This window comes from Primulina eburnea, chromosome 12, assembly GCF_022965805.1.
Source record: "Primulina eburnea isolate SZY01 chromosome 12, ASM2296580v1, whole genome shotgun sequence".
NCBI classification, from domain to species: domain Eukaryota; kingdom Viridiplantae; phylum Streptophyta; class Magnoliopsida; order Lamiales; family Gesneriaceae; genus Primulina; species Primulina eburnea.
Window position 1 is genome coordinate 8,761,748 of NC_133112.1, and position 23,850 is coordinate 8,785,597.

At 37.8% G+C, this 23,850-nt stretch overlaps 1 pseudogene; it reads left to right on the forward strand.

The window, feature by feature from the left end:
* The first annotated feature begins 513 nt into the window (after positions 1-513).
* On the forward strand, positions 514-16,424 carry LOC140806627 (myosin-15-like; annotated as a pseudogene).
* Positions 16,425-23,850: the final 7,426 nt, after the last annotated feature.

The window sequence follows — 23,850 nt, forward strand, 5'->3', positions numbered from 1 at the left end:
TTTTAATGAAAACATTGACAGATGTATTTTTGGGTAATTTACCGTTATCTTAATGGACAAGCAAAATAAAATAAAATACTAACGAACAGCTGTTGACTCACCTCCGATAGTTTACAAGAAGCGATAACAATTTTTTTAATATTTTTGTGTGTGAATACTTTCAGCAAAGTAATTTCCAAATTAAGTTTTTTCTTTCAAGATTATAGAAAAAAAAAAAAAATTCACTTGAAGTGAAATTTGAATTTCGAAGGAATGGCAGAGCCGTGTCATAAATGAAAGAGTTCCCTTTTTTGGTTTTTGAATAAATATAAACATATAATTGTAAGAGTAGGTCTCGTGTGAGACCGTTTCACGAATCATAATCTGTGAGACGGGTCAACCCTACCCATATCTACAATATAAAGTAATAATTTTAGCATAAAAAATAATACTTTTGCATGAGTGACCCAAATTAGAGATCCGTCTCACAGATATAACCCGTGAAACCATCTCACACAAGTTTTTGCGTAACTGTAATGAGTTGGGTTGAAGGGCTGTATTGCTTATTTTGACTAGAGGGTACCCTCCCTGTTAGGGCGGGAAGCTGAAAATTTTCACCTTTACGAGCTATATTTGTTCTGTTTTATGAACAGGGACTTGGGTTTGTGATTTTGTGTAGTATTCAATTCAAATTTGAAAAGCTGTTTATTCTTTTGTTGTGATATTGCTTCTAGGAATTGGAGAAAAAAAATAGAAAATGGCTCTTCGGAAGGGGGCGAAGGTGTGGGTGGAAGATAAGGACTTGGCTTGGGTTGCTGCTGAAGTTGTGGATTTTGTCGGTAGACAAGTTCAGCTTCTTACTGTATCCGGCAAAAAGGTGATTTCTTTTAATGTTTTTATTTGTAGGCATACTTTGTGTTTTCAAAATTTGAGCTTGGACACTTTAATTCTTGGTTTTGTTGTGGAATGTATGTATTGTTATGCAGGCGCTGGCGTTGCCGGAGAAATTACATGTGCGGGACATGGAGGCAGAGCTGGGAGGAGTGGACGACATGACAAAATTGACTTATTTGAATGAGCCTGGGGTTCTTGATAATCTTCAGAGAAGATACGCCCTCAAAGAAATTTATGTGAGCTCGTTAATGGCTTTAACTTTCTTGTTTTGGTTGCAATGCTGTCTCACTTGTATGAATTGGAGGGGAAAAAGTTAGCTTGCAAGCTTCACTTTCACGTATGTCTTATTGGTGTACCTCTTCTGAGTTTGAATCGTTGGTTCAGTTGTATGAATTGGAGGGATAAAGTTAGCTTGCAAGCCTCACATGTCTGATTGGTGTATAGTTTTGAGAATTATATGTTTTGTGTAGATGCTATTGAAGGCAATAAATGTTAATTTAAACATAGCTTCAATTGGTTACCATTTACTCTTAAGGCATTGTTATCATTAAAGCGGTGGCGATCCCAACGGCATTCTCATGAGCTTTTAGATATGTTGTATGTCCATTATGAAGAGATGTTTAGCTATGACATGAATTAATTGTTATGTGCTCAGTGTTCTTTGAAGGAAAGTTCTTTGTCCTTTGTTTCTCTAATATAAATCTGATTTTTGCTCATTTTTTTTCAAGTTGTGCAATAACTAGTCTTCATTAGTTTAACAATCTTATCATCTATTCGGCTGCAAAAAAATCTTCCACTTGCAATTGTACAAAGTCGAATTCTAAAAGCATCTGGCTTACTTTTACTATTATTTCTACCATCTGGGTATTGATATTTTGTAAATATTATTGCTTATCATGTTTCAATTTGGGAATGTCTTGCATACTGGAGAAGCAATTATGTTCATTTAATGTCGGTTCTACTTCAAACAGTAAAAGCACCCGTTTCACTGCATTCTAGCAATGTAATTTGCTAGACGCTAGTCGGGCTAGACTAGGCGGATTCCACAGTATCAAGTATCAACAAACCGCAGACCCTCCCCCTTGGCTTGAATGATGAAGATGAAACAATATTCGACAGAAAAGAAACAATCTACAATACCACATGGTGCATATTAGATTTTCTTGTTGTCTCTTGGACGTTAGTTTAGGCCTCAGGGCCTATAAAACTGGGCTTTTAATTTTTTGGGCAAGCCAGCAAATGAGGCACCAGTTTTTTTTTTGTTCTTGAGCTTTTAAATCTAAAATCCAAAAAAAAAAAAAATCTTGAAAGCTTGCGACACCTAGACGATTAGTCGGCACCTAGGGCCCCCTAAGCTGGCCAACTAGCACTTTTTCAGTGCTGTCAGCTGGTGTCTAGACTGAAATTTAGAACACAACATTCCAGTGTCTGTTCCAATAGCTTCTGAATTTGGAAACTTTTCCTGGCCATTGCCACATAATAATATGGTTTTATGCTTAAAGTAATTCCGCATGACTTGCTAGCATAGAGATATTTATCTTCACTTTGGTGTTGCAGTTGTCTGAGCGGCAGCAGGGTTATACTTTTCGATAGGGACACATTGTGCACGATTTGAAAGATGACATTCAGAAGTATATGACTAGTCAAATGCATTATGGGCTTGAAATTGAAGAGAACCATTTATATCATGCATCTTAATACTAAGCAAAATGTATCTCAAATATAAAATCATGGAAAATCAATAAACATTGGCAAAAGACTCTGAATCAGTGTCACAGAGAGAGATTTTTGGATTGAAATTGCGAAGAAATCCAACATATTGTTGCTAGACAGATGATTGCAAACTAAAATCCTTTGGTCTTGTGTATGCGCTCTAACTACCTAGTTACTTGTACAGATAGCGTACATGATAAGTTATGTATAAATTTTAGCATCGTGGGAACTTTATACCTAGTTAGTGCCTCAGTGATTTCATATCAGTGGTGTGTTGTTATTTGCTTCCTTGTGAATGCTAGATGTGAGGGCCCATTACCTAATCACGTTTAATTAGCATGCAATTAAGATTATTAATTTAAAGTCGTAAACAGTGAAAATAGTTACAGAATATCTTTAACTCGTTTTCGTTCTTTTAATAATCCTAATTGCATGATAATTGTATGTGATTAGGTAACTGACCCTCACATTAGAGGGGATTCTCATAGAGTGGAAGAGGGCTTATGAAGCCTCATTTTGATGTTTCCTTTTGGCTCGATGGATCGTTCTATGCCTGGTTTCATTTCTGTTTATGCCTGTTATTTGGGTTTTTTTGACCTTGTATATATTTGTTTGTAGAATAATCCTCTTCCAAGGTACACACTGTTTGAATCATGCACTTTTCAGCTAGATGAATATAGGAAGAGTCTACAAGCAGTAAAATTTGATTCGTCTGTAGTATCTAAACTGATTTATGTATCAGGACACGATTATATTTCCATCTAAAATTTTAAGCTTGTTTACTGTTGATTTTGGAAGCATTCTTGTCTACACATATATAACTTTTTTTATTCCTTCAAGAGAATTTTCAGGATTATGGTTTTTCTGTTTTTTGTCTGAACAGGAAGCATTCTGATAGCAGTTAACCCGTTTACCAAGCTTCCTCATTTATATAACATGCACATGATGGAGCAGTATAAAGGGGCTCCATTTGGTGAGCTGAGCCCCCATGTATTTGCAGTGGCTGATGCATCTTACAGGTTTTCCTTGTTTGAATATTTTGTTATGTTAAAGCTCAATCAGTATTATTCTATGCGATCTGGTCATTGCTGGTCTGATATTTATGGTCCAGAGCAATGATGAGTGACGGTAAGAGCCAATCTATACTGGTCAGCGGAGAAAGTGGAGCCGGAAAAACTGAGACAACAAAGTTGATAATGTAATATCTTACGTATGTTGGTGGTCGTGTTGCTTGTGATGATAGAACTGTTGAACAACAAGTTCTTGAGGTAGGATTTTAATCTATTTGATCATCTAGTGCTTGTTGACTTAACACTTGCATTATAAAACTAATAGCTGTAGGTATTGAGCTATTGGCTCTTTTCTTCCCTTCTTAAGTATCATATTTAGTTAAAATTAAAGTTTCTTTTTGTATCAGTAGATCTGTATATGATATCATGATACAGAAAAATAACATACTATTTCGGTAAAGAAACCTATTAAAAGAATTATTATATTGTTCCTGTGAACCAGGATGGGTTGTTGAGCTGCAAACAATGCTAACGTCTACCTGTTTCTTTTTCAGTCAAACCCACTTTTGGAGGCTTTTGGTAATGCAAGAACTGTTAGGAATGATAATTCAAGGTATCACACGACACTCCTTAATCAAGTAGTGCTTATGTTTGAGCAATATTTCTTCACGTAGTACGGACTGGTTTTTCCATGTTTAAATTAGTTTTAACTTCGATAAATATGAATACGGTTTTTTAGTTGAATTTCTTGTGTCACTGTTGTTTGTACCTGTGAGTTTGTGTAGAACTGAGACCATATCAATGAATGACATCTGATGGAAGACTGAACTTTTTGCTTTTGTAAATCTTTTCTTGTCGATGTTTACATATTTTCTTTTAAATGATCTGTTAAGTATATTTCAAAGGATAATTTTAATCTACAGTTATCTTACCCAGAAGATCAACTGAAGCTTATACTATTGCTAAGCTTCACCTTTATGTTTGTTTTCCCGTCCTCAACAATGCTGTGGAAAAAATGATAAATTTTCATTATTTAAACTTAGATCTCCTATACGTGTTCAACTTCTGATTATAATACTTCTTGTTCTCCTTACATGCAGTCGCTTTGGCAAATTTGTTGAAATTCAGTTTGATTCAAGTGGCAGAATTTCTGGAGCTGCAATTAGAACATACCTTCTGGAACGATCTCGTGTTCTTCAAATTACTGATCCTGAGAGAAACTACCACTGTTTCTATCAGTTGTGTGCATCTGGCAGGGTACTCTCAATCATTAGTCGTGTGCATCTGCACTCTTTTTATCAGTTGTTTGCATCTGCCAATTTTCCTTATTTAACTTAATTTGTAGGCAGGGATGTTAGAATTACTATTATTTTTTCCTAGTCAGATTTGTATTTAGGATTTTATTTTATTTATTCTATAATAGGATTTTATTTATTCTATAATAGGAAAAAGCGCTAAATCCGGAATCAAGATTCTAAGCCTAATAGAAATAGGATTATTAGAATATTTTATTTTAATAAGAGATTTGGTAATGATCTCTACCATCTTTATAATTGCCGATTATTCTTGTATAAATATCAAGTTTAAGGAATAAAATTATTCATTCAGCCAAATTCACAAAATTCACATGGTATCAGAGCGATGATCGATCTGATACTTTAACCCTACGAGCTCCCTTTCTTCTTTTCCGATTGCTCTTCTATTATGAGCAACCCGAAATTTTTTTTGGATGATTTATGGATGATTCATCTTCCCCGAGCACTCCAATTGATGGCGAATCTACCACAAAACCCACTGGTGGAGGCCACTCGATCACCAATCTTGACCAGAATGAAATTTCCACCAATTTTTTTATCACTACCCATAAGCTTAATGGTACCAACTTTCTGCAGTGGTCCCAATCGGTCACCTTGTTCATCAAAGGACGAGGAAAAATTGGCCACCTCAATGGTACCACGACTGAACCTGCCAAAACCGACCCATCCTACAATGCCTGGGAGATGGAGAATTCCATGGTTATGTCGTGGTTGATCAATTCCATGGAGCCCTCTATTGGTCGCTCCTATTTGTTTCTACCTTCAGCACGAGCTTTGTGGGACGCTGTCAAGGATACGTATTCAGATTGTTGGGAACTCGGTTCAACTCTATGAGGTGATTACTAAGATGCGGGATGCTAAGCAAGGATCCAAATCTGTTACCCAATATTTCAACGATCTCATGGCCTTGTGGATGGAATGCGATCTGTACTATGACTTTGAATGGAAGTGCTCTGCGGATCATGCTTGGTTCCTCAAATTGATCGAGAAAGACCGTGTCTTCCAATTCCTTGCTGGCCTTAATAAGGATCTCGATGAGGTTCGTGGTAGGATACTTGGCCGAGATCCTATCCCTACTCCGCTGGAGGTCTTCTCCGAGGTTCGTCATGAAGAAAGCCGCCGTACGGTCATGCTCGGCCCCGAAGTCGCCTCTTTCGAGCCTTCCCAGCCAAAGTTCGAACCAATGACTCCCAGAAATCGGGCAAATCTGACTATTTTGAGTGTGATTACTGTCATAAACCATGGCACACTCGGGAGAAGTGTTGGGCTCTACATGGCAAGCCCCCAAAGTTACCATCGAGCTCGAAGACTACCGGAAAAGGTGTCGCTTTGGCTACTACAACCTCTCCACGGTCTACTGCCCCTGCCCCTACGATTTTTTCCGCTGATCAAATTCATCAATTGCTGAGTCTCCTCAAGCCTACTCTTGCTTCCTCATCGACTTCCCATGTTTGTCAAGGTAACATTCCTGAGCTTTAGCTTCGCTCTTACACCATCGGCCATGGTTTATAGACTCCGGTGCCATCGATCACATGACGGGATGTTCCGAGTTGTTCTCTTCTTATGCTCCCTGTTCGGGTCGTGATAAAGTCAAGGTTGCGGATGGCTCATTTTCTTCCATTGCTGGCAAAGGCTCCATTACTATCTCACCCACCTTAACCCTTACATCTGTTTTACATGTCCCTAATTTACATTGCAATTTACTATTCGTCAGTAAATTAACCGCTGATCTAGATTGCTCCTTACACTTTTCCCCTGATGTTTATGTTTTTCAGGACTGTCGTTCGGGGAAGATGATTGGCAATGCTAGACGAGTGGATGACCTCTACATCTTTCACCATGAAGACGGCGATGGTCATTAAAGATCGGCCTTTACACTTAGGCCTTTTTTCTTTTTCAAATGTTTGTCCAATTAAACTTTTACATTTTCAATTAGGTCATCCGAGTTTTCATTATTTAAAACATTTGTACCCTTCTTTGTTTACAAATAAAAATCCGTCTTCTTTTCAATGCGATATCTGTCAATTAGCAAAGCACCATCGTGTTCACTATCCCCCACATCCATATACACCTTCTGCTCCATTTTCCCTTGTACACACTGATTTATGGGGTCCATCTCGGGTCCCGAGTTATACCAATAAAAGATGGTTTTTAACATTAATTGATGATCATACTCGATTTTGCTGGGTATTTATTCTTAAAGATAAATTTGAGGCAGCCTTCACATTTAAAAATTTTCACACCTTTGTCAAAACTCAATTTCATACCGATATTCAGCCGAGAGCACACCCACGGACAGAGGTGCGCGCGCGGCCGCGCCACTTCACGCACAACCGCGCGCACATACACGCAAATCATCAACCCGAGAGGCGCGTGCGGCATCGCCACTTCTCGCGCGACCGCGTGCGCAGGAGCATAGGCGAGGACCAGCTGCTTGCGCGCCACCGCGCAACATCATGCGCGACCGCGCGCGCACAGACGAACATGAAGTCCCGAGAGCGCGCGCGCACACACACAAGCAGATGAGCAGCAGCGCATGCGCAACCGCGCGCACCGCGTTCCAGAAATTTATAAAAGCCGCGAATTAGGTCAGAAACGAGTGCCGCCGCCTTGGGAAAGAGATATACGAGAAATTCATCCGTGCTAGGAGAAGAAACATACGACGCAGCCGTTCTCGAGAGGAAAGACGCGAGGGAACAAGATCAAAGACGAAGAACGACGGATCTGGGGACAGAGACGACACTTCCGATTTGTTATCTGATTCTTTCATCTTTATTTTCTATTTTGTCGATGTCTAAATATTCAAACATGTTTTTCTTTTATTTAGAATTCGTCATGAACTAAATTTCTAGTCTAGAGAATGACGTAACTTTGTGGATACGATGATCTGACGCAATTGTTTATTTAATTGAATTCCGCTTTTGTTTAATTGTGTTCTCTGTATTCATTTCACTGCAATTTACTGGCCATAAATTGTTTGTTGTTTGATTAGTTCTATAACTCGGGAGAGGGACTAGGATTATAGATCATTAGAGATGCATCGTTGAATGTTTATAGCGTTCGGAAGGCGTATAGTTTTAGTGAGGCTTAGGTAAGAACATCTTTTGTATTTATCAATTAAACTTAGATTTTATTAGGAATAATTGAATCGAAGTTTGATTGATACAATTTATTCGTCACTTGGGAAAGGAGAATAAAATAATTAAGTGTTCTTGGCCATTAAATAATTGGAATTCATGAATGTAAAATTAACTGGGAATAATTATCGTGGAAACTTGGTGAAATCATTTCTCTAGATATTTTCTCTCATTGTTATTTCTCAACTCGGTGATTAGATTAATTTTTTGTTTTCAATTAATTCGGGTTGATGATTTGCGCTTATGTGCGCGCGGTTGCGCGTGAAGTGGCGCGGCCGCGTGCGCACCTCTGTCCGTGGGTGTGCTCTCGGCTGCGCACTACTCTGTTTTCCTAGTCGCACCTACTAGAGCACTATGTCTAGGTCGATTATTAAAGAAAGAGGGATATATATGACATACCTTAACTGTGCTGTAATTGAGGAAGTTGTGCAAAAAGGGTGGGTAGATATAGCACAATCATCGCCAGATGCAGTTATATCTGTAGTCCGGGAATTCTATGCTAATCTGAGAATCAAACACGAGGAATACGGGGTTTTGGTACGAGGGCAACTGGTCTATTTCGATTCGGCAACCATTAATGCTATTTATAATCTGCCGAGTTTTGAAAATGACGAGTATACTGCTTTGATTACTGGGACTATGGATTATGATACGATTCTCAGGACCTTATGCATCGAGGGTGCAGAGTGGCGCTTGAATCAGGGCTCCCCAGTTACTCTGAAGAAATCTGACTTACGCCGTGAGCCACGCAGTTGGGCATCTTTTATTCTCTCACGGATCATGCCCTCCTCACATCAGACAGAGATTACAAAGGATAAAGTGGCGTTGGTTTACACCATAATGACTGGGAAAACCGTGGATCTTGGGAAGCTCATTCACAGTTATATCATGCGTGCTGGTACGGGACTCATGACCGTCAGCCTCCCTTGTGCACATACTATCACTGCCCTATGTCTTCATGCCGGTGTGCAATGGACGCAGATGAACAGGTCTTGAAAGCCAAGGGCCCAATCACGGTATATGAAGCACACCGTTTGCACTTTGGAAGCGAGTTAGAACGACAAGAGGCTGGGGCAGAGTTCAACCAGAGGGCCAGAGATCGCCAACCGCTGCCACCACCATCGATCCCTAGTGCCAGTTTGCGAAACAGGATGTTCCGAATGGAACAAGATACGCGAGCGCAGCGCAGAGAGCTGGCCGAACACCGACACACTACAAATACCTTCATGTCTTTTATGATGGACTTTACCTCGGTGCTCACCCAGCGTTTTCCACCCATGGGACCCGAGGATGCTCCCTTTCCACCACATCCAGTGTGGCCACCACAGTACCCACCACCAAATCTATCACCGCCACAGCCAATGGACGATGATGCTGAAGATACCGGGAACGACGACTCGAGCCCCGAGTTCTGATAACTCGGGAGCGAGGTATGTGTTGTCATGTTCTTTATTTCTATACATTAAGGACAATGCATACTTTAAGTTTGGGGGAGATAAAATTGCTTGTTAGAATTTTTTTTTCTGGATTTTTTAATTGCCAGTAGTTATTTTGATTTTTTTTATATTGCATGCTAGATTTGTTAGGTATAATCATGGATAAGTAAAATGGGTGACCGATGATGAAAACTGAATTGCGATTCTGAAATATATATTTGTTCATGATAACTTAGGAGTCACAATTATTTTGCACTGTCGTGTTTGTTGATACTATCGTTGCTTAGAGACAAGTTGCAAGTCTGTGATGCTAAATAGATGAGGGAGATCTGATTTTTGGTAATTCTTGCATGACATTGATTGACACTTTTGCAATCATAGGAATGAGCTAGGCAATTTTTCACAATATCCTTGGGCCTGTGTTTTTTTTTCTTACTGTCAATTGTAGCCTTTTGAGTTTCAAGTTAATTGAGATGCTTAAATTTTCTTCGTGCACCTATTTAATATATCATTTTTATTGAAAATTGCATGTGACTGGTTTGTATGAGTTGACTAATGGATTGACGGAAGTCTAGAACTTGTTTGAATACTTTTCGAGGCGAAATACGGATAATATGTGACATAGGAATGATTTAGGCGATCTTTGGAGCCGTTTTGAGCCTTCGAGCCTACCAAACGAAAATGAAATATCCCTAGTGTCCCATTTTGAGCCTACTAAAAAAATCAAGTGGTGTATGTCAATGACATACAATTAGCCCCCACTTGTATTTATAATACTTCCCACAACGACTACCTAATGAAGCTTATACACTTATTGTCTTACCTAATTTTGAGAGAAATAAGTTCATGGGGTGTTGTAATGATTCAAATACTCCTTGAAAAGAAAAGAAAAAGTTAAAGGTGCTAAAAGGAGTTGAAAAAAAAATGAATCAAAAGTGGTGAAAAAGAAAATATATGGGAGATGAAGGATATGAATGAGAAGAAAACAATAAGTGATGGTGAATGAAATGATAAGTGAAAATGATGACAATTTGATTATTTCTCTCGAATTTGAATTTCCATACCCTTTATTGTAGCCGTGAGCCGTGGCCTAACGTTATAAGTTTACAAGACCTATTAACCTTGTTACATTTATCCAATATACTAGTGGAGAAAAGTTGTTCAAATCAAGCCTATGGATACCTGAAAAACATTGTCAACGAGTATAGACTTTAATCACTTGCTTGCAAGCATCTCATTTTGTGATTTCATCTTTGGCATACTTGTGTTGACCATCTTTCGAGCCAAATAATCACCGATAAAGTCCTATGTGATCTGTGAATGCAAATTTATATTTTGAAGAAGTGTGAGTTGAATTGAACTGAGGATTTCTTGATTCTGTAAGGCAAATGGCATTACAACTCTATTTGAGCATTCGATGGGGGTAAACGAACATTGACATATCACACACACACGTGACTCTTGGGAAATCGTGAATTACATGAAATTAGATGAGTCGGAGGTCAATATCACTTTTCGCATATCCATGACTTTAGTAGTTGCGTAAATCTTTTCCTTAATTATTAGTTTTTATTCTATTTTGCTGTGGACTAGCAAAAGTTCAAGTTTGGGGGGTTTGATAAGTGCAAGATTTGCACTTAATTTACATTAAAATCCATTGTGAATTATGCTTGTTTCGAACAAAATTATGCGTTTCTGGTTTGTTTTTGTTGTCATTCGAGGAGTGGAGAAAATAGTGGAAACGAAACCAAGTGGACTAGGAAAACAGAGTAGTGCGCAGCCGAGAGCACACCCACGGACAGAGGTGCGCGTGTGGCCGCGCACATACACGCAAATCATCAGCCCGAGAGGCGCGCGCGGCAGCACCACAACACACACGACTGCGCGCGCACGCACACAAGCAGATGAGCACCAGCGCAACCGTGCGCGATCACGCTCAACCACGCGCACCGCGTTCCAGAAATTTATAAAAGCCGCGAATTAGGTCAGAAACGAGGGCCGCCGAAAGAGATATACGAGAAATTCATCCGTGCTAGGCGAAGAAACATACGACGCAGCCGTTCTCAAACATACGACGCAGCCGTTCTCGAGAGGAAAGACGCGAGGGAACAAGATCAAAGACGAAGAACGACGGATCTGGGGACAGAGACGACACTTCCGATTTGTTATCTGATTCTTTCATCTTTATTTAAATATTCAAACATGTTTTGCTTTTATTTAGAATTCGTCATGAACTAAATTTCTAGTCTAGAGAATGACGTAACTTTGTGGATACGATGATCTGACGCAGTTGTTTATTTAATTGAATTCCGCTTTTGTTTAATTGTGTTCTCTGTATTCATTTCAGTGCAATTTACTGGCCATAAATTGTTTGTTGTTTGATTAATTATATAACTCGGGAGAGGGACTAGGATTATAGATCATTAAAGACACATCGTTGAATGTTATAGATCATTCAGTTTATCAAATTCTTCATGGTATCAGAGCGACCATGGTAAAACACGGTCTCGCCACAGGAACCTCTTCGGAGGAAAAATCCGATATCCTTGAGTCGAATCCCAACCCTTCCAATAACTCTCTCCTTATCACTCCTCACCGCCTTACAGGTCCGAACTACTTGCAATGGTCCCAATCCGTAAGAATGTTCATCTGTGGACGCGTCAAAGAAGAGTACCTCACCGGAGAAATTAAAGCCCCGGCAAAGACTGATGTCGGCTATAAGAAGTGGAAGACGGAGAATCACTTAATCATGTCATGGCTCATGAACTCCATGAGTTTGGAAGTAGGTGAGAATTTCCTTCTCTACGAGACTGCTAAAGATGTTTGGGAGGCAGCCTGTGAGAAGAGATAGAATTAGTGTCTTTATGATTGTGGTGTTTGTTTTACACGTTCTTATTTGTATGGTTTTTCTTTTAGGAGGGTAATGAGGATGCGACTCTTCCTTACTGGTTATCTAATGCATCAGCACTTTTATGTCTTCTCCAAAGAAACCAGCGCCCAAATGGGTTCCTGACTACCTCTTCTCAGCGATCAGGGGTGAATGGGAGAGTGATGCAAGTAAGTTTTTTGATGATCAAATATCAAAACAATTTGTAAGTTGGGTGGACTGAAGACTATGTAGCACAGATACCTTAAATTTTTTTTTGAAGTATCGGATATGGATACGACACGCGGATACGCACGTCAGATACCTCAAAATCCGTATCGTTGACTTTGTTTAGGGTTGACCAACCGGATACGTTTTGGACATGGTGAGGACACGCCATGGATACAGCGGGGATACGTTTTTCGGATTCGTTTAGGCAAAATTGCAAATATTTAAAAGTATTAGGGGTTAATTAAAAAAATTAAAATTTCTAGGGACTAAAAGGAAAATAATTTAAAATAAATGGGGCTGGGCTTATAAATCCCTAAATTCAATTGTCCATCTCTTTCATTTCATTTCTGCTCTAGTGGCTCTCAATTCAACCAATATGGATGTTTGATTTCTTTTTACTTGCATAAGATGGATTTTGCATTTAATATTTTGTACTTAAGATATTATGATTAATGAAATATTACATCTATCTCTATAATTTTTACTTTTCAATACTAAATTTATATAAATATATATAATGTTTATATGTATTTTAATGATTGTCGTATCTTAGCCGTATCGTGTCTTATATTTTCAAAATTTGACGTGTCGCCGTATCCGTATCGTATTCGATACGATACTCGTACCCATATCCTCGCAACATAGACTGTAGATGTCTTGATGACATTGTCGGAGTTTAAGGCTTTGCTTATCTTTTATATGCTGATAAAGCCAGAAGAGCGATATCGAATTCAAGTTGATTCTATTTTCCTCTGAAACATGGTTGTTTGATTAGCGGGATTAGATCCATTGCATGCAACCTTGTAGTGTGTAACGAGCTCTTGTTTGAGTAAGGATGTCTTAATCTACATTTGTCATCGACCATGATAAAGAAGAGTGTCCAAATAAATTATGTATTGTAAAATCCTATACAACTATGAGGCATCAATCATCAGGTGCCATTTTGTATGGACGGTACTCAATACACGCTTTTTTGTAGCTAGTATATTTTGTAAGAACATTCAGTTTTTCTCCCTTTTATGCAAAAATTCCCTTCACTGAACTATGACAAATTTGATGTCCTGGTTATTGTTTCTCAGGATCTAAAGCCTTCTTATAAGTATCTTGGATCAGATGATGGCTTATCACACATGGAAGCAAAATATCCAGCACTACTATTCAAACAACAATTGACTGCTTTTGTAGAAAAAAATTTTGGGTTGATCCGGGATAATTTGAAGAAAGAAATATCTCCACTACTGGGACAATGTATTCAGGTGGCTTGTTTACCTCTATTTTTTTGATATGCTTAGCTGTTTGGTTCGCATCTTTTCGAATCGATATACCTAAAGAATGATATATCCTCTGTAATACCTTGTTTTGTGTTCCCATTGGTGCGCTTGTCTTCTGCTCAATCCTATATATTTGTATTATTTTCCTTGTAGATAAAGAAATATTCTTGTATCCTTACGATGTTTTGTCATCATTTTGCTTTCTTTTCTGGTTGAGAAGATACTCTGGCACCAGTATGCATGGCATATCTGGAATATTGTTGATCACTACTATTATCAAAATTTCGTTATTCCATTTCAAATGATCAAGTTCCTACTGCGTTTACTTTCCTTACTGGGTTTCACTAGATGCTAGTATGACCAGGGCTTGTTCTGGAAATGTGGGGTTAGTCAGGTCAGGTAGATTGTACGTAACTTACAGCTCTGGGTTCATACCCTATTCTATATTTGAAAAACTTCCCCCGATGGAGAATAGGCAGAGTATCGTTTCATTTTCGTGATACTATTTCTTATGTACATTGTTGGGTCTAAATTGGGTGTCTAACCATCTCAAGCCAGCTCTCGTTCTTGAAATGTTCTTGAAACTCACTGCAGATAGTTTGATAATCTTTTTGTTCTAAACTCATATGCCTAATACTCCTTGGTCTGTTGCAAAGGCGCCAAAAATTCAACGAGTCCATGGTGGAAAATTATCTAGGGCCCCCTCTGGAGTTCCTCAGCAATCGCCAATTAGTGAGTGAGACAGCATCATCAAATTCCTGGATTCACTTATGGGCCGTTTACCTGGAAATCATGTCAGCTTACTTTTCTGTATCCATGATATTCCGTTATCTACTGTATTAGTTTTTTAAGTTTGTTAATGGACTGATTCATTGAATTTCATGTTCCCTCTTTTTTCATCCGGAAGCTCACTGCACAAGTGTTCTCCTTCATCAATATACAATTGTTTAATAGGTATGATTTATGATTTCAAATACTTAAATATTACTTCATACTAATCAGATGATATAACTTAACTTATTTGCAGTCTTCTCCTTCGGCGAGAATGCTGCACATTTTCCAATGGTGAATATGTCAAATCTGGTTTGGCTGAATTAGAAAAATGGATAGTTAATGTTACAGAGGAGGTATTTTGTAGTTATTTTTAGTTTGCTTGCATTTTCCTGTACAGATTGGGCATTCTTAAGCATTTTCAACTTCAGTTTGCAGGAACCTCTTGGCATGAGCTAAATTACATTAGACAAGCTGTTGGATTTCTGGTACATCAAATGCTGCTTTATTCTTCTTTTATCCCATTGAATCTTTTCTTGCGCAGTTACACAATATTTATAGTTCTGACTATCCATCTAGGTAATACATCAAAAGAGGAAAAAATCTTTAGATGAGATAAAACAGGATCTCTGCCCGGTATGACCTTTGTTAAACAGTTTATGACCTTTGTTAAACAGTTACATTTTCAGTTATGTAACTTTCAATTAATTCTCTTGGTATGCAGAATGTCATCAGTTTGTCTCATCATTATTCGGTACTGAATAATTTTTGCAGAAGCTAACTGTTAGGCAAATCTATCGAATAAGTACAATGTACTGGGATGATAAATATGGGACTCAAAGTGTGTCAGCTGAGGCAAGTGGTTTAGCCAATTGCTTAGTGGCAGTTGAATACTTTGTTGGATTGTGATTAAAATAACATCGTTTAACCTTGTTTTGTTTGGCAGGTTGTGTCCCAGATGAGGGAGATTGTAAATAAGGATTCACAGAGTTTGTCATCAAATTCCTTTTTATTGGATGACGATCTTAGGTAACAACTTGCTGCTGCGTTAGATATTAGTGAAAAATTGCATATTATATGAAATTATGGTTAACCTCATGAATTATATGGTGCAGAACTTGTTCTGCTATTAACTCTGCTATATCCAACTTTTGCACCAGTTGCTTGGTTTGCTTGGTTGAACGAATTTCAATAATGAAAATCCTGTGTTTTGTTTAAATTTCGTCCTCTTTGCATAAATGGTGCTATAGCTGTGTATTACAATAAATCGTGTATTTAAACTGTTGATAGAGTTTCCTTATGTGTTGCTGCTTTCCTTTTCGTATCTCTGCAGCATTCCATTCTCCACTGAAGATGTACACATGGCAATTCCGGCAATAGATCCTTCAGATATTGAGCTTCCAGAGTTCCTTTCAGAATATCCTTCAGCCAAATTACCGCAGGAGACTCTGAAGTAAAATATTATCCCTCTTCCTTTTGATGGTATGGCTTGTTGATCATGTGTCCAGCCGTGGACACTGGAGGTACCATGCATTTATCTTGGTTCTTATCCCTGTTTGCTTGGAATGTTGAGTTGCCTAAGACGAGGATAATTTTTTTTAGAATTGGCAGGGTTTAAGATGATGGAAGAAGTGTTACATGTTGGTCAATGCCATGAGATTACTCAAATCACATCTAGGTTAGGATATCCTGTGATTGTACAAAAGAATAGGTAGTAAATTTACTCCAAGGCTCAAGTGAATCTTTCTAAAGCTTTTCATTGAGCTATGTACATAAATGAATTCAATATCTTAGCAACGATGCCTTTTTGTTGTATTCTTTGCATCTTCACTGTCATTACTGTAACATGCTCTATAGAGGTGCTTTATGGTTACATGTTTGGGCAATTGAAGCCGGCTTTCTTTGCGTTTCATTTGCTTTTGTATTACATGGATCTTTGGCTTCTCTTTGTATGTAAAGAATATTGTTGACATTGGGGTCACAGTCTGGAAGAGATAGAGTTTCTATTGTTTGGAAGTTCACTTGTCAGGTTGTTGCTTTATATATACATTGAAATATGTGCATCAGTTCTGAAGAACTAAGTTGACTTTTGAATGAAGTTTATTGGTGATTTCAAATTAATTTGATCGTTTGGATGAATTTATATTAGTTGAATTTCTAATCCATCATTTATTAATTTAGCTAAATGTAATTGTAATTGAGATGGATTTGAAATACACAAAAAAGAAAAAGAAAAAATATCTAGGGACAATGAGAGAATATTAGCTTGCAATTACTTACATTCCTTGAGTTATATCTTGGTGGATTGTGTCCTGAAATTTGAATTGAATTCCTTAACAATTACACTCGGGATCAAAGAATGCATAGCTCCTTTTCTTTCAAAGAAATTCCATAATTGAAATTCAGTCGCCAGCCTGTGATTGTCCACATTATTTTCCAAAATTCACGTGGTAATGATAAGAAATTTTGTAAATTGGTAGAAAATTACTTAAAGCGCTTGCAGTTCAAGATTAACAAGTTAATGAATTTTTTTTAAAAAAATTTGTCCAGAAATCCAAATAAAATAGTCAAATATTTTATTAAATAGAAAAATCAAAAGTGATTTTTTTTGAAAAAATCATGATTAATGTAAATACATGTTTTTTAATTTTCATGAATTATATGTTATTATTATTCTAATTTTTCAATGGACATGTAATAAAGATTAGAATTTATGTTTTAGTTGGAAATAAATAATTCTCGAGAATGTTTATATAATTTTTACCTAAATTAATTACTATTATATTTGGAAGTTTAATACATATTTTAATTTTTCAAAATCCTTGAGAATTTATAATTTATTATAAAAATAAGAAGAATAATTTCCAAGATAGGAAGAGAATAATTGATATTTATGTGAAATTTAATAAGAGAGTTTGGGGGTGAGAATCCTTTTATTTCACTCAATAATAAAACTGAATACAACGCTGTACTTATAGAATGCAGAAAATCCTAAGGCTAACAAGTTAATCTATCCAAATATTTAAAATACAAAGATAGGATAAAATATTTAAACATAAAACAACTTAACCAATACGATCTTATCAAATCTTTATAGGATCCTAGTCTAATCTGGATCCTAATCTTCAACACTCCCCCTGAAATTGGGTTGTAAATGTTGATCATACCCAACTTGGATACCAAGTTTTCAAATATTGGTCGGTACAAGGCCTTAGTTAGAATGTATGCAACTTGTGCGTGGCTAAGGACGTAACAGATTTTCAATGTCCCTTTCTCGAGCTTTTCACTTATGAAATGATGATAGACTTCAACGTGCTTAGTTCGATCATGATGGATTGGATTCTTGGCAATAATTATCGCCGCTTGATTGTCACACTTAATTCTACCACTTGATGCCCTCCTACTTTCAGTTCTGCCAATAACCTTTGTAACCATATCCCTTCGCACGTACCATTGGCCAAGGACCGAAATTCGGCTTCTGCACTGCTTCTTGCTACCACAGGTTGTTTCTTGCTCCGCCATGTTACAAGATTGCCCCATACGAATGAGCAATACCCAGATGTGGATCATCTGTCAGTGGAAGATCCTGCCCAATCAGTGTCTGTATATTTCTTAGAGCTGTCTAATCCTTTGAGGTACTTTAATATAGAAAAACGACATCCATATGTTCTTTAGTTGGATTGTTCATGAATTGGCTAAAAACACTTACAACAAATCGAATGTCAGGTCTTGTGTCAGATATGTATATCAGTTTACCCACTAATATTTGGTATCGTCCTTTGTCGATCATTGGTCTTTCCTCATTCTTTCCAAGTTTTATATTTGGATCCATAGGAGTATCAGCAGGCTTGCATCCCAACATCCCAGTTTCTTTCAACAGATCAAGGACATATATTCTCTGAGAAATAAAGATCCCATGTTTTGATCTGGCCACTTCCATCCCCAAGAAATATTTCAACTGCCCTAGATCCTTCATCTTGAATTCTTTTGAGAGTAGTTGCTTGACTTGAGTGATGTCTTCTTCATTGTTCCCAGTAATTATAATATCGTCAACATATACGATGATAACAGAGATCCTGTCTGGGTTGGAATCCTTGACAAACATAGTGTAATCTGATTGGCACTATATGTATCCACTTTCTTTCAATACTTTCGTGAACTTGTGGAACCAGGTTCTGGGAGACTGCTTTAAACCATAAAGAGATTTCTTTAACCGATAGACTTTATTAGCCATTGTCTTGGATTCGAATCCAGGTGGAATACACATATAGATCTCCTCTTCCAAATCCCCATTTAAGAAGGCATTTTTGACATCAAGTTGATATAGGGGCTAGTCTAGATTTGCAGCGATAGATAGGAGTATACGGACCGTATTTAGCATGGCAACATGTACAAATGTCTCTTGATAATCAATCCCATATGTCTGAGTAAACCTTTTTGCTACTAGTATTGCTTTGTATCGTTCAACGCTCCCATCAGCCTTATGTTTAATTGTGAAAATCCACTTACAACCAACAGTTCGTTTTCCAGGAGGGAGTTCAATGATCTGCCAAGTGTTATTCTTCTCTAGAGCATGTATTTCGTCAAAGGCCGCTGCCCTCCATTGTGGATGTTCCAGGGCTTCAGTGATGTTTGATGGGACCTGTACTTGGTCTAGATTCACATCAAAAGTTCGATATGCAGGAGACAATAAATCAAGAGAGAGAAAATTACTTATAGGATATTGGGTGCACGATCTGATTCCTTTTCTTGATGCAATTGGTCTATCATCAATATCATGTGAGTTGGAGATTGGTGTACCTTGATTATTTTCTTGAGAATCTGGGATCGAGGGAGTGCTCTTGGTTTGCTGATTGTGTGTTTGGTCTTGAGGAGAAGAATTCCTACGTGTATAAACATGATCAAATGGGAGGATTTGGGAATGATTTGGTGGGATGGTGTTTATTGGGTCTAAACCATCAATATGTATAGAATCCAGATTCTGGAGGTCATGAAGGTTATGATTCTGAAGATTCTCCCCCTGAGCTGAGGAAGATGGAAAAAACGGTTCAGACTCATTAAAAGTGACATCCATGGTATTGTAGAATTTTCTTGTGGTTGAGTAATAACATTTGTACCCTTTTTGATTGAATGAATACCCTAGGAAGATGCATTTATGAACGTGGGTCAAGTTTGCTTCTATGCTGGGATTGGATATGCACAAACGAGACACACCTAAAGACGCGTAATGGGAGATTGTGAAGTAGGTGTGAGTTAGGATAGATGCTGAGGAGAGATTGAATAGGTGTTTGGAACTTAAGGACTCTAGCTAGAAGGCATACGATTTATGAGGTATGTGACTGTGAGGACAACCTCACCCTAGAAATGATGAGGAACATTATGTGTGAACAATAAAGAACGAGCCACCTTAAGGAGATGGCGATTTTTTCTTTCTGCGACACCATTTTGTTGAGGTGTATCAACGCAGGAGCTTTGATGAATAATTCTCCGAGTGGTTAGGTAGTCTCCAAGAACAGTGTTAAAGAAGTCTCGAGCCCGATCAGTTCGTAAAATTTGGATATCAGTTGAGAATTGTGTGTGTATCATGGCGGAGAATGTTTTTGAAAATTGTAGAAGTTTCATTTTTGTCTTTCATGAGAAAAACCCATGACAGACGAGTATGATCGTCAACAAATAATAGGAACCACCAAGTACCCATAATGTTTTTGACACGAGAAGGACCCAAATATCGGTATGTATTAGAGAAAAGGTTTTGATGGTGTATATGTTTTTGGTTTGAACAATGTGCGAGTGTGTTTTGAAAATTGACAAACATCACAATGAGGTAAATGAGAAGTGTCGTTATTTACTAATGATGGAAATAGTCTCTTGAGATACAAAAAATTGGATGACCTAGGCGATAGTGCCATAACAAAAATTCGTTATCTCTAAAGGATTGGACTGCGAAAGTATGATGGCCAGAGGCATTGGAAGATAGGGACTCTAAGGGTGACTTCATCTTTAATAGGTAGAGACCTGCACAACACTTAGCATTGCCAATCATCCTCCCCGATTTCAGGTCCTGAAAAACACATGAGTCAGTCGAAAAAATTGTATAGCAATGTAAGTTCTTGTTGAATGCACTGACAGACAATAAATTGCAATGAAGTGCAGGAACGAATAAGACGTTATGTAAGCATAATTCTGGGGATAACCAAATTGAACCCGAACCAAGTACTTTTGTACAAGAACCATCTGCTACTCGAACTGATTTAGAGACTCGTAAGTGGCTGTATGAGGTGAACATTTGTAATTGGCTGGACATATGATCTGAAGCACCAGAATCTACTATCCAGTAGCTTGATAAATTAGTCTTTGAAATAAGAGTAAGGGGAATATCACCTGGGATGGCTGTACTACCCGTTCCGATGACAGAGGATGGCATCGTATGCTGGGAGAACAACTTCTGGAGAGCATCCAATTGGTTTTTGGTGAAAGGTGTTGCTGTAGATGGAGGGTGCTCAGAGACAACACTGTGAGCGTGACGTTCTCTGGCTAGTTTCCAATCCAGTGGTTTCCCATGTATCTTCCAGCAACTATCGATATTGTGAGTTGATTTCTTGCAAAATTCACACCAAGGAAGTCCCGAAATCATTTTTCCTTTGTGTTGTTTGGAGGTTGTCTTTGACGAAACCCTTGGTGGGCCGTAACATCGGTAGTTGAAGAGTTATTTTAGCGTTGAACAACAAGGACAGAGTTATCAGATGATTGTGATGATGAGCCCAACATCACTTTGCGTTGATTTTCCTCCTGGCGTACCACTGAGAAGGATGCACGAAGGTTAGGCAGTGGGTTTGTGCTATGGATTCTGCCTCGGACGTCATCGAAGTTATTGTTGAGGCCCATGATGAACTTGAAGACTCGTTTGTTTCAATAAATGATCCGAACAACTTCTCATCTTTGGAGCATTTCCAATCATGTGTCTCAGTCAAGTCGATGGTTTGCCAATTGCGAGTAAGATTAGAGAAGTACTCGGTCACGGTGGAGTCTTCTTGTCGAAGATCATGGACAGCCGATTCAATTGCAAAAAGCTCAGCTGTGTTGTCGCTGCAGGAGTAGGATTCACGGACAGCGTCCCAAATCTCCGAGGCAGAAGGATAAAGAATAAAATTCTCCCCAATCTCAGGATCATAGAATTGATTAACCATGCCATCACTTGGTTGTTTTCACCTTCCACGTCTTGTAGTTTGGATCGGTGGATTTGGGGTGGGATGCGGAACCCGTGAGAAACTCTTCTCTCCCTCGGCCGCATATGTACATGAATACAGATTGTGACCAAGGTAAGAAATTCTTGCCATTAAGTTTATGGCAAGTGATTGGGAGGGGTGATACGTCGCTTATGATTTGAGGAGTGGGTGCTGGAGTCGTGGATTCAGAGGTGGACACCATCCCAAATTCCGTCCCGTATTTTGTCATGGATCGACCGCCGCTTGCTCTGATACCATGTGAGATTTAATAAGAGAGTTTGGGGGTGAGAATGTTTTTATTTCACTCAATAATAAAACTGAATACAACGCTGTACTTATAGATTGCAGAAAATCCTAATGCTAACAACCTAATCTATCCAAATATTTAAAATACAAAGATATGATAAAAGATTTAAACATAAAACAACTTAACCGATATGATCTTATCAAATCCTTATAGGATCCTAATCTAATTTGGATCCTAATCTTCAACAATTTATATTGTGACAAAATGCCTGTTCATACAATTTTTTTATTTTTTCATTAATTAAGAATAAAAATTAATATATGTGAGGTATTAAAGTTAACTTTAATAATTAATAATCATCTAAGTGGGTTATGTATTTGGTTTGTGTATGATGAAAAAACTCAATTTATTAATATGCTTGATTTGTTTATTTTAGATTTGTGGATTTCATACAATGATAATGTGATTTCATATGAAAGGAATAATTTCCGAGCTCCACAATAATATTTTGAATATCTAATTTGGTGTTTTGAATTGCTTTTGTGTTTATAATCTGTCTTTAATATATGCAACATTTGAAATTGAATGTATGTGAATTGCTTTTGTGTTTATTTTTTAATTTGGTTGGTTGCTGGTATGCTCTCTCATCTTCAACACGAAAATTTAAAATAGTATTAAAACAACTCTATCTTTCATCTTGCACATAATTACCAGCCTAAAGTAGTTTTTTTAGCCCCTTTGCTCGGTTCTTTGTTTGTCCCTTACACCTTAAAAGGGGAACTATTGATGCATTATATGGATATACACATTCATATATACATTTGGGTTTTTATTGTTTTTGTGTATTTTACGTTTCTACAACTGTATGTGATTTGGTTGTCTACATTTCTTACAGTCGAAAACCTCTTGTTCTTGTACGTTGGTTGTCATTATGATTTTCAGTCCATGTTAAACGTTGTCAAATTCGCGTACAAGGAATGTATGCTATGACGATGCATTGTTGACAAATAGAAGCAGTAGAAAGAGCACATATGAATCTGGAGGAAAATTCACTTTATTGAATCACACGCTTGGCTATTATATAGCCTTACAAAGAAAATAGAAAATAACTGAAGAAACGTGAAAATAGCCAACCTATAAACAAACCAATACTAAGTCAACAAATAACAAGAACCCAAAATAAAAGGAATCAGTGGTAACTAACCACTAAACTAGTGAAGTAAACATAAAAACTAACATTTCCTCCCTTAAACTGAACAGTACAAGCTTCAGTTTACATCAATTTCAGAACAAACTCCCAATTGTTCTCGCAGTTTGACAAAGGTGTTCAACTTGAGCGGCTTAGTCATTATGTCAGCTAGCTGTTCTTGTGTATCACAATATACTAATTCCACAATACCATCCTTTGTAAGATCTCGAAGAAAATGAAACCGTACATCTATGTGCTTACTTCGACCATGCATTACTGGATTCTTCGAAAGTTTGATTGCAGAGCTACTGTCACATTGAATAATACATGACTTGCTTTGATCTTGATCTAGCTTTCCCAACACCCTTTTTAACCATACTGCCTGACATGCACAAGAAGTTGCTGCAATGAATTCTGCTTCTGTGGTAGATAAACTCACTACCGGTTGTTTCTTCGATGACCAAGAAATTGCCCCTGAACTTAATAAAAAAACATAACCTGAGGTGCTCTTTCGATCTTCCAAGTCTCCAGCATAATCACTGTCAGTATAAGCAACAAGTTCAT